Here is a 12,805-nt window from a genome sequence, read left to right as displayed (position 1 = left end):
TATACATAATTTACTACGAATTTACTAAAAATCTACTGAAAATATATTGAGAATTTATTCTGTAATTTTTTTGAATTTACTGGGAATTTGCTAAGTAATTTATTGAGAATTTACACGGTGATTCATTGGGAATTTACTGAGAATTTACAAGGAATTTAGTGGGCAATTTACTGCGAATTTACTGAAAATTTTTTGGGAATTTTTTGGGAAATTTACTGAGTAATGGACTGAGAATTTACTGAGAATGTATTGGGAATTTACTGTGCAATTTAAAAAGAATTTCCTGAGAATTTTTTGAATAATTTACAAAGAATTTACTGGGAATTTGTTGAGAATATTTCTGGAAATTTTCTGAGAATTTTCTAAAAATCTACAGGGAATTTATTGAGTAATTTATAAGGACTTTACTTGGAATTTAGTAAGTAATTTACTAAAAATTTATTGACAATTAACTAGGAATTTGATGAGTAATTTACTGAGAATTTATTAAGAATTTGCTGAAAATTTTCTGAGTAATTTACTGAGAATTTACTCAGTAATTTACTGGGAATTTACTGAACAATTTACAGAGAATTTATTGGGAATTTAAAAAGTAATTTGCTCAGAATTTATTGAGCAATTGATTGAGAATTTTCTGAGTAATTTACTGGGAATTTACTGTGTAACTTACTGAGAATTTACTGAGTAATTGATTGAGAATTTAATAGGAATTTACTAAGAATTTATTGAGTAATTTACTGAGAATTTATTGATAATTGATTGGGAATTAACTGAGTAATTTACTGGGAATTTACTAAGTAATTGAATGAGAATTTCTAGGGAATTTACTGAGTAATTTACTAAGAATTTATTGAGAATTGACTGGAAATTAACCGAGTAATTTACTGGGAATTTACTGAGTAATTTACTGAGAATTTACGTGTAATTTACTTCGTAATTTACTGAAACTTTACCTAGTAATTTATTGAGAATTTACTAGGATTTTACTGAATAATTTACTTAATGTTTATCGAGAATTTACCTATTAATTTATTGAGAATTTACTCAGTGACTTACTGAGAATTTACCGGGAATTTACGGAGTAATTTACTGAGAATTTACTGAGTTAATTATTGAGAATTTACTCGGAAATTGCTGGGTTATTTACTGAGAATTTATTTAGTAATTTAGTGAGAATTTATTTGCAATTTACTGAGTAATTTACCAAGTAGTTTATTGAGAATTTTCTGAGAATTTTTCACGAATTTACCGAGCAATTTACTGAATATTTTCTGGGAATTTATTCAGAATTTTCTGAGTAATTTACTAAGTAATCTACTGAGTAATTTTTTGAGAATTCACTGGGAATTTACTGAGTAATTTACTATGTAATTTATAGAGAATTTACTGAGTAATTTACTGAGAATCTATTGCAAATTTATTGAGAATTTATTCTGTAATTTATTTGAATTTACTGGGAATTTGCTGAGTAATTTATTGAGAATTTACTAAGTGATTCATTGAGAATTTGCTGAGAATTTAGTAGGAATTCAGTGGGCAATTTACTGAGAATTTACTGGGTATTTATTGAGAATTTTTTGGGAAATTTACTGAGTGATGAACTGAGAATTTACTGAGGGTGTATTAGGAATTTACTGTGCAATTTAAAAATAATTTACTGAGAATTTTCTGTGTAATTTACAAAGAATTTACGGGGAATTTGCTGAGAATATTTCTGGGAATTTACTATGTAATTTACTGAGAATTTTTTGAGAATCTATAGGGAATTTATTGAGTAATTTATAAGGAATTTACTGAGAATTTAGTTAGTAATTTACTGGAAATTTATTAACAGTTTACTGGGAATTTGATGAGTAATTTACGGAGAATTTATTTAGAATTTACTGAAAATTTTCTGAGTAATTTACTGGGAATTTACTCAGTAATTTACTGAGTGATTTATTGAGAATTTACTGAACTATTTACAGAGAATTTATCAGGAATTTAAAAAGTAATTTGCCCAGAATTTACTGAGCCATTGACTGAGAATTTTCTGGGTAATTTACTGGGAATTTACTGGGAATGTAGTGAGAATTTACTGAGAATTTACTATGTAACTTACTGAGAATTGACTGAGTAATTGATTGAGAATTTAATGAGAATTTACTAAGAATTTACTGAGTAATTTATTGAGAATTGATTAGGAATTAACTGAGTAATTTACTGAGAATTTCTAGGGAATTAACTGAGTAGTTTACTGAGAATTTCTAGGGAATTTACTGAGTAATTTACTAGGAATTTATTGAGAATTGACTGGGAATTAACCAAGTAATTTACTAAGAATTTACGGAGTAATTTACTGAGAATTTACATGTAATTTACTTCGTAATTTACTGAAACTTTACCCAGTAATTTACTGAGAATTTACTAGGATTTTGCTGAATAATTTACTGAATGTTTATCGAGAATTTACTGAGAATTTACTCAGTGACTTACTGAGAATTTGCCAGGAATTTACTGAGTTAATTACTTAGAATTTACTGGGAAATTGCTGGGTTATTTACTGAGAATTTACTTAGTAATTTAAGGAGAATTACTTGCAATTTACTGAGTAATTTACCAAGTAGTTTACTGAGAATTTTCTGAGTAATTTTTTGAGAATTTTTTGCGAATTTACCGAGCAATTTATTGAATATTTTCTAAGAGTTTTGTCAGAATTTTCTGAGTAATTTACTAAGTAATCTACTGAGTAATTTTCTGAGAATTCACTACAAGTTTACTCAGTAATTTACTAAGCAATTTATACAGAATTTACTACGAATTTACTGAAAATTTATTCTGTAATTTATTTGAATTTACTAGGAATTTGCTTAGTAATTTATCGAGAATTTACAAGGTGATTCATTGGGAATTTACTGAGAATTTACAAGGAATTTAGTGGGCAATTTACTACGAATTTATTGTGAATTTTTTGGGAAATTTACTGAGTAATGGACTGAGATTTTATTGAGAATGTATTAGGAATTTACTGTGCAATTTAAAAAGAATTTACTGAGAATTTTCTGAGTAATTTACAAAGAATTTACTGGGAATTTGCTGAGAATATTTCTGGGAATTTACTGAGAATTTTCTAAGAATCTACAGGGAATTTATTGAGTAATTTATAAGGACTTTACTTGGAATTTAGTGAGTAATTTACTAAAAATTTATTGACAATTAACTAGGAATTTGATGAGTAATTTACTGAGAATTTATTAAGAAATTGCTGAAAATTTTTTGCGTAATTTACTGGGAATTTACTCAGTAATTTACTAAGTAATTTATTGAGAATTTACTGAACAATTTATAGAGAATTTATTGGGAATTTAAAAAGTAATTTGCTCAGAATTTATTGAGCAATTGACTGAGAATTTTTTGAGTAATTTACTGGGAATTTAATCAGAATTTACTGGGAATTTACTGTGTAACTTTCTGAGAATTTACTAAGTAATTGATTGAGAATTTAATGGGAATTTATTAAGAATTTATTGAGTAATTTACTGAGAATTTATTGATAATTGATTGGGAATTAACTGAGTAATTTACTGGGAATTTACTAAGTAATTGACTGAGAATTTCTAGGGAATTTACTGAGTAATTTACTAAGAATTTATTGAGAATTGACTGGGAATTAATCGAGTAATTTACTGGGAATTTACCGAGTAATTTACTGAGAATTTACGTGTAATTTACTTCATAATTTACTGAAACTTTACCTACTAATTTACTGAGAATTTACTAGGATTTTACTGAATAATTTACTTAATGTTTATCGAGAATTTACTTAGTAATTTACTGAGAATTTACTCAGTGACTTACTGAGAATTTACCGGGAATTTACGGCGTAATTTACTGAGAATTTACTAAGTTAATTATTGAGAATTTACTGGGAAATTGCTGGGTTATTTAGTGTGAATTTATTTAGTAATTTAGTGAGAATTTATTTGCAATTTACTAAGTAATTTACCAAGTAGTTTACTGAGAATTTTCTTAGAATTTTTTGCGAATTTATCGAGCAATTTACTGAATATTTTCTGAGAATTTATTCAGAATTTTCTGAGTAATTTACTAAGTAATCTACTGAGTAATTTTCTGAGAATTCACTGGGAATTGACTGAGAATCTATTGCAAATTTATTGAGAATTTATTCTGTAATTTATTTGAATTTTCTGGGAATTTGCTGAGTAATTTATTGAGAATTTATTGAGTAATTTATTGTGTAATTTATAAAGAATTTACTCAGAATTTACTGAGAATTTACTAGGTGATTCATTGAGAATTTGCTGAGAATTTAGTAGGAATTCAGTGGGCAATTTACTGAGAATTTACTGGGTATTTTATTGAGAATTTTTTAGGAAATTTACTGAGTGATGAACTGAGAATTTAGTGAGGGTGTATTAGGAATTTACTGTGCAATTTAAAAATATTTTACTGAGAATTTTCTGTGCAATTTACAAAGAATTTACGGGGAATTTGCTGAGAATATTTCTGGGAATTTGCTATGTAATTTACTGAGAATTTTTTGAGAATCAATAGGGAATTTATTGAGTAATTTATAAGGAATTTACTGAGAATTTAGTTAGTAATTTACTGGAAATTTATTGACAGTTTACTGGGAATTTGATGAGTAATTTACTGGGAATTTACTCAGTAATTTACTGAGAATTTACTGAACAATTTACAGAGAATTTATCAGGAATTTAAAAAGTAATTTGCCCAGAATTTACTGCGCCGTTGACTGAGAATTTTCTGTATAATTTACTGGGAATTTAGTGAGAATTTACTGTGTAACTTATAGAGAATTGACTGAGTAATTGATTGAGAATTTAATGGAAATTTACTAAGAATTTACTGAGTAATTTATTGAGAATTGATTGAGAATTAACTGAGTAATTGACTGAGAATTTCTAGGGAATTTACTGAGTAATTTACTAAGAATTTATTGAGAATTGACTGGGAATTAACCGAGTAATTTACTGGGAATTTACTGAGAATTTACGTGTAATTTACTTCGTAATTTACTGAAACTTTGCCTAGTAATTTATTGAGAATTTACTAGGATTTTACTGAATAATTTACTAAATGTTTTTCGAGAATTTACTAAGAATTTACTCAGTGACTTACTGAGAATTTACCGGGAATTTACTGAGTTAATTACTGAGAATTTGTTGGGAAATTGCTGGGTTATTTACTGAGAATTTACTTAGTAATTTATGGAGAATTACTTGCAATTTACTGAGTAATTTACCAAGTAGTTTACAGAGAATTTTCTGAGTAATTTTCTGAGAATTTTTTGCGAATTTACCAAGCAATTTACTGAATATTTTCCAAGAATTTTGTTAGAATTTTCTGAGTAATTTACTAAGTAATCTGCTGAGTAATTTTCTAAGAATTCACTGCGAGTTTATTGAGTAATTTACTAAGCAATTTATACAGAATTTAGTATGAATTTACTGAGAATCTACTGAGAATTTATTGAGAATTTATTTTGTAATTTATTTGAATTTACTGGGAATTTGCTAAGTAATTTATTGAGAATTTACTTAGAATTTACTGGGTGATTCATTGGGAATTTACTGAGAATTTACAAGGAATTTAGTAGGCAATTTACTATGAATTTACTAGGAATTTTTTGGAAATTTTACTGAGTAATGGATTGAGAATTTACTGAGAATGTATTGGGAATTTACTGTGCAATTTAAAAAGAATTTACTTAGAATTTTCTTAGTAATTTACAAAGAATTTACTGGGAATTTGCTGATAATATTTCTGGGAATTTATTGAGAATTTTCTAAGAATCTACAGGGAATTTATTGAGTAATTTATAAGGGCTTTACTTGGAATTTAGTAAGTAATTTACTGAAAATTTATTGACAATTTACTGGGAATTTGATGAGTAATTTACTTAGAATTTATTAAGAATTTGCTGAAAATTTTCTGAGTAATTTACTGGGAATTTACTCAGTAATTTACTGAGAATTTACTAAGTGATTCAATGAGAATTTACTGAACAATTTACAGAGAATTTATTGGGAATTTAAAAAGTAATTTGCTTAGAATTTATTGAGCAATTGACTGAGAATTTTCTGAGTAATTTACTGGGAATTTAATCAAAATTTAGTGGGAATTTACTGTGTAACTTACTTAGAATTTATGGAGTAATTGACTGAGAATTTAATAGGAATTTACTAAGAATTTATTGAATAATTTATTGTTTATTGATAATTGATTGGGAGTTAACTGAATAATTTACTGGGAATTTACTAAGTAGTTGACCGAGAATTTCTAGGGAATTTACTGAGTAATTTACTAAGAATTTATTGAGAATTGACTGGGAATTAACCGAGTAATTTACTGGGAATTTACTGAGTAATTTTCTGAGAATTTACGTGTAATTTACTTCGTAATTTACTGAAACTTTACCCAGTAATTTACTGAGAATTTATTAGGATTTTTCTGAATAATTTACTTAATGTTTATCGAGAATTTACTTAGTGACTTACTGAGAATTTACCGGGAATTTACGGAGTAATTTACTGAGAATTTACTGAGTTAATTATTGAGAATTTACTTGGAAATTGCTAGGTTATTTACTGAGAATTTATTTAGTAATTTAGTGAGAATTTATTTACAATTTACTGAGTAATTTACCAAGTAGTTTACTGAGAATTTTCTGAGAATTTTTTGCGAATTTACTGAGCAATTTACTGAATATTTTCTAGGAATTTATTCAGAATATTCTGAGTAATTTACTAAGTAATCTACTGAGTAATTTTCTGAGAATTCACTGAGAATTTACTAAGTAATTTACTGAGAATCTATTGTAAATTTATTAAGAATTTATTCTGTAATTTATTTGAATTTATTGGGAATTTGCTGAGTAATTTATTGAGAATTTACTGAGTAATTTATTGTGTAATTTACTGAGTAATTTATTGAGAATTTACTCAGAATTTGCAGAGAAATTACTAGGAATTCAGTGGGCAATTTACTGGGAATTTGTTGGGAATTTTTGGGGAAATTTACTGAGTGATGGACTGAGAATTTACTGAGAGTGTATTAGGAATTTATTGTGCAATTTAAAAAGAATTTACTGAGAATTTTTGAGTAATTTACAAAGAATTTACGGGGAATTTGCTGACAATATTTCTGGGAATTTACTATGTAATTTACTGAGAATTTTTCAAGAATCTACATGGAATTTATTGAGTAATTTATAAGGAATTTACTGATAATTTAGTTAATACTGGGAATTTGATGAGTAATTTACAGAGAATTTATTAAGAATTTATTGAAAATTTTTTGAGTAATTTACTAGGAATTTACTCAGTAATTTACTGAAAATTTACTGAGTGATTTATTGAGAATTTACTGAACAATTTACAGAGAATTTATCAAGTATTTAAAAAGTAATTTGCCCAGAATTTCCTGAGCCATTGACTGAGAATTTTCTGAGTAATTTACTGGGAATTTACTGGAAATTTAGTGAGAATTTACTCGGAATTTACTATGTAACTTACTGTGTCACGACCCCATTCTGCCCCTAGTAAAATGGTGCCGTGATGGCCAGTAATCCGAGATTACCAAAGGCCAACTTACAAAGATTCACACACAATCAGAGTATACATATGAGGCCTATGTGTGCGGAAGTAATAAATTTAAATATAATTAGTCCATAAGAACTGTGCATATATTAAATGATATGGCATACATCTTAACAAGGTCTTACGACTTGAATACAAATAAAATAAGTACATAATACATCTTGATCAAAAGGCTTCTCAAGCCGACATAAACAAAAGAAGTAAACTACAAGCCAAGAAGCATGATCTTCAAGATGCTACAAAATGTGAATCCAAAACAAGTTGCAAATAATCATTTGGGCGTCGCCGCCTTCTTGCTCATCACCTACATATATATAAGGAGTGGGTGAGCTTGGATACTCAATGAATGATACCAGTAATAAAGGTTTTGCATGAATGATATTCAAGATCTCTTTTCTAAACAATACATAGCATAACTTATACAAAATCAAGGAAAGGACCAAGTCCATCAATCAAGTCTTTCAAATCTTCAAGGGATGCTTACTAGCATCAATATAATACAAGGGATGATATTCCGGACAAACAAACCCACGCGGAAAACCATCAGTGGCAAAACAAGGGTGCAGTTGCATTATAGTCCCCTGGCACTAAGGACTTTCAAAACAAGGGTGCAGTTGTATTATAGTCCCCTGGCACTAAGGACTTTCCCAGTATGTCATCAAAACAAATATAATACTAGATACTAAAATAGGGGCAATCATTCATGCTTGATCAAATACTTTTCCAAAACAAAGCAGAGCAAGGCTTTCATCGAAACATTATAGCATAGCTTTATTAAAGATACCACTCACATAGCTCTTTGGGTGAGGGGATTACAAGCAAGGATCCAAGGCCTACAAGCAGATAATAAATTCCATTGAATTTATTTCAATAAGACAAGGTGAGATACTCAAAGATGGATATGAAATGCATCCTTAAAACAAGCTTTACATGACAGGAAAGGATCCCAGCATTTCTTTCAAAATCAAGTCAAAACAAAGCAAAACATGCTGGGAGTTACAACACTGCTTTTTCATCTCGAGAAAATATGCTGGGTACTAACCAGGTCTAGGCCGAGATCCCACACCTCTTGGCCGAGGTGTGTTCCCGGCGACCACATTCAAGGAAATGAAGTCGGGAAAACCTGGGTTTCCCTTTGAAGAACGTGGAGAACATGAAATGCTAAAATCATAACTTCTTATTCAAAATTTGAGATTTCATGAGATGAGTTCGAAAATATGGACCTGGGTACCCATACTTGAAGATTTCATGGAAACAAACACAAAACATGGAACTTGTTACAAACTTTCGGATCAAAACATGGTTTTATCTCAAGAACATAAGAACATCATTTTCTCTTTCTAAAGCAAGCTTTAAGTCAATGCATGGTCCACGAATCATGCTAGATCATGCAATGCAATCGGATCAACATAAAGAATAATAAGAGTAAATCAAGATTCTAACCTCAAAACACGGATTAAACGGCTCAAACTCTAAAGATCAAGCTTGAGATCTAGCTCTCTCACTCCAATTCTTCTCCTCTTCCTAGAGCTTCTCTCTTTACCATGCAAGAGATATGACACAAAATGATATATTTCTAACTCTGCCGGCTGACTTAACCCTCTGCTGGGACACGTGGCAACGGCTGGTTGGATCTCCTCAAAAAGGTGATAGATTGATAAGACAAAAGCATGACAAAGTGTAAGCAACAAGTAAGGTGACATGGACACTTCGGCGGGTAATGATCTCGGCCAGGACAAAGCTTCGGCAAGTAAGATCTCAATGATCTCGGCTAGGAAGAACAACACTTGGCCTAGCTGTGCCACACCTTGGCCTAGATGTGCCACACCTCAGTCTAGGTCGTACCTGTCACGACCCGAACCGCCCCTCTGGGTTAAGGCCATAACCGGCCAGTAATCACGAGGTTACCTACGGCCTCAAACCAAATAAGACAAAACTCATCAGAGTAAAAGGGGCCAAACGGAAGCAATTTTAAAACTTTATCCATAGAGCCGTGCTTATGTGCACATCATAACATTCCAGACATACATATGTTAATAACTCACAACAGGAAGTATAGTAACATAAGTACTGTACAGACAGGATCATTCAAATCTAAGTCAACCAAGCAAAACTACATACAGACATATTCGGAACTTTGCCAACCTGACGAAATGTAACTACATGACAAAAGGGGCGAAGACGGGTCTCATGCGTGAGACACAAGGGAAGACTCTCTCAAAACCTTAGTTGTTCCGTACAGACTTCACTGAGGCTGGGTCTAGACTTCTCTTGGCTCACCTACAAACACATGAATGAGCATGAGCGATAGCCCAGTGAATAATATCAAATAAAGAAAACGCATTGGAACAATGTACATCAAACGGCCTTGGGCCCAATTTACTTTTTAACTAGTATATACATACATAGACACATGTAAGTTAAGCAACTGAGGTTCCAAACACATCATACGGCCTCGGGCCCAATTCATTCGTTTCATTGTCAAACTATTACTCGTGTTAAACTGGCCTTCAGCCTTTTCAACTTTCATATCAAACTGGCCTTTAGGCCTATTTACACTTTCGTGTCGAAACGGCCTCTGGCCCATTCATTCATGTCTTGTCAAAACGACCTTCGGTCCATTCATTTATGTCAAAACGACCTTCAGTCTATTCATTTGTGCCAAAACGACCTTCGGTCTATTTATTTGTGTCAAAACAGCCTTCGGCCCAATCATTTATGTCAAAACGGCCTTCGGCCCAATCATTTATGTCAAAACGGCCTTCGGCCCAATCATTGATGTCGAAACGGCCTTTGGCCCATTCATTTCTATCGAAATGACCTTCGGTCCATTCATTTCTGTCCAAACGACCTTCGGTCCATTCGCTTACGTCAAAACGGCCTTCGGCCCATACATTCGTGTCAAAACGGCCTTCAGCCCACTCATTCATTTCAAAACGACCTTAGGTCCATTTATTTCTATCAAAACGACCTTAGGTCCATTTATTCATATCAAAACGACCTTTGGTCCATTCATTCGTTCATTTCAGACTTTTGTCCACAATCCCAATTAGCAACTCATAGAGCTTATAAGGGAATAAACAGTTGGACATTGCTAAGCTTTCAAATATCGATATTACTCACAGTGATTGGCTTGTGGATTCGCCCTGGAGCTCGACCCTACACGTTCCATGAACACAAAAGGGTCATTAACAATTCAATCTGTTCCTTAATTCACATATTCCTCTTTAGGCTTTATTCTTATCTTATCAACTCATTTACAATGCTTAACATATGCCTAAGAGTGCTTATAAGTGAAAGAGAACGGAAAACGAAACACAGAATGCATGAACAAAATTTCAGAAAACAGGGTCCCCGCTCGAGCATGGACTTCCCCGCTCGAGCGGACCCTATAGGCCTGCAAAAGTGCTGGTTGCATCAAAAATACGCTCGAGCGTGAAATAGGACGCTCGAGCGGAAGGCCTGTCAAAATAGCTCCCACGCTCGAGCGTTAATTACCTCGCTCGAGCGGACATCAAGTCTGCAAAAAGTACTGGGAGCACGCATTTCCCGCTCGAGCGTCAGGTTCCCCGCTCGAGCGGACCTCAAAATTCTGAAAACCCTAGAACTGTGTTCTTGAGCTTCATTTTGAATTTCAACCAGCAGAACATGCATGTTATGGCTCAAATCTCAAATATAGTTATGCTAACATGCCATAAACACCAAAACACATTACAATGGAGCCCAATTCACAATTAATTCACATGCATGCCCCAATCTCCCATCAGCTCATTCTAATACAAACAAAATCATACATTCAAAGCCCATCTCTTAATTATTCAAACATGCATGCTAATCTTGATTTCATTTCCATCCCAAACAATGCAAATGGTGTTCATTCTCATGGAATACAACAAAAGCATGCTTGCATGTAAGATTTAACACCTTTATTTCCATGTTTAACTCAATACATGCTAGATTATGCATTTCCACAACAATTATATACATGCATGCCTTCATTGACCTTCAATTGAACACAAACAACTCAATTTCCTTATAATCAAGCTAACTCATGTTCTTGGCCATTAACCACACTTGAATTTACAAATTTGCAAACAAAAGTCCATGAGTTTACTTTCCTAAGAGTTCAATCTCCCAAACTATAACAAAATCTTGGGTTTGATCCTCAAGTTCCCCAAACTTTGAGCCAAAATCACCCAATTCTCCCCCTCTCTTTCTAACAGCCGGCCCTCCCTTTGTTTTTCTTAGAGTTTGATCAGCCAAGGGAAGTTATGAGGAGAGAATACAAGGTGTAGTGTCTTAACACTACCAACCCCACTAACATCAATATAATAATAATGAATAATTGGCACTAATTCAACAATTAAATCAATTTAATCTGACCCGAATCAATTTCCAATTAAATTTCACCGTAGGCTCTAAAAATTATGCCAATCACAATGGCGTAATCAATTTCGGGTTCTGTGGCCGACAGGGCCCTCAATGTAATTCCCAAAGTAGTTTACTCAAACAGATATTCCTACAGTGAACAGATAGAATTGCAAAATCACATATATTCACATAATGGCACATAAAGTCATGCTGAACACATAATCATATTCAAATTAAGGACCAATTTAGTATATTACGGAACATGGGTATCACAGTACCAGTCCAGGGACAAGATCACTTTGGTATAACATCTCGGCCTAGATAATCCATATCTCGGCCTTGGTGACGAACACCTCGGCCTAGATAATGACATCTTGGCCAACATGTCAGGGTGAGGGTGGAGGTCAACCAAAGTGGTTCCAAATGGTCCTAGGTGTAAGAAGTTCAAAGGTGTAACCTAGGCTTAAGATGACCTCGGCTAAACTCACACACAGCAAGGAACAAAACAAGCAAGCAACACTTAAACGAAACTAATCAAAATCTGCAAAGATGCAAGCTTAATCAATACAAGGATCATGCAAAATGTACGTAAGCATGACTAGGATAAAGTGAGGGTTGCTACATACTGAGAATTGACTGAGTAATTGATTGAGAATTTAATGGGAATTTACTAAGAATTTACTGAGTAATTTATTGAGAATTGATTAGGAAATAACTGAGTAATTTACTGAGTAATTGACTGAGAATTTCTAGGGAATTTATTGAGTAATTTACTAAGAATTTATTGAGAATTGATTGGGAATTAACCGAGT

The sequence above is a fragment of the Camellia sinensis genome, chromosome 10 (genome assembly GCF_055761805.1).
Source record: "Camellia sinensis isolate YWXY chromosome 10, ASM5576180v1, whole genome shotgun sequence".
NCBI lineage: Eukaryota > Viridiplantae > Streptophyta > Magnoliopsida > Ericales > Theaceae > Camellia > Camellia sinensis.
Note: the sequence above shows the minus strand (reverse complement) of the source record.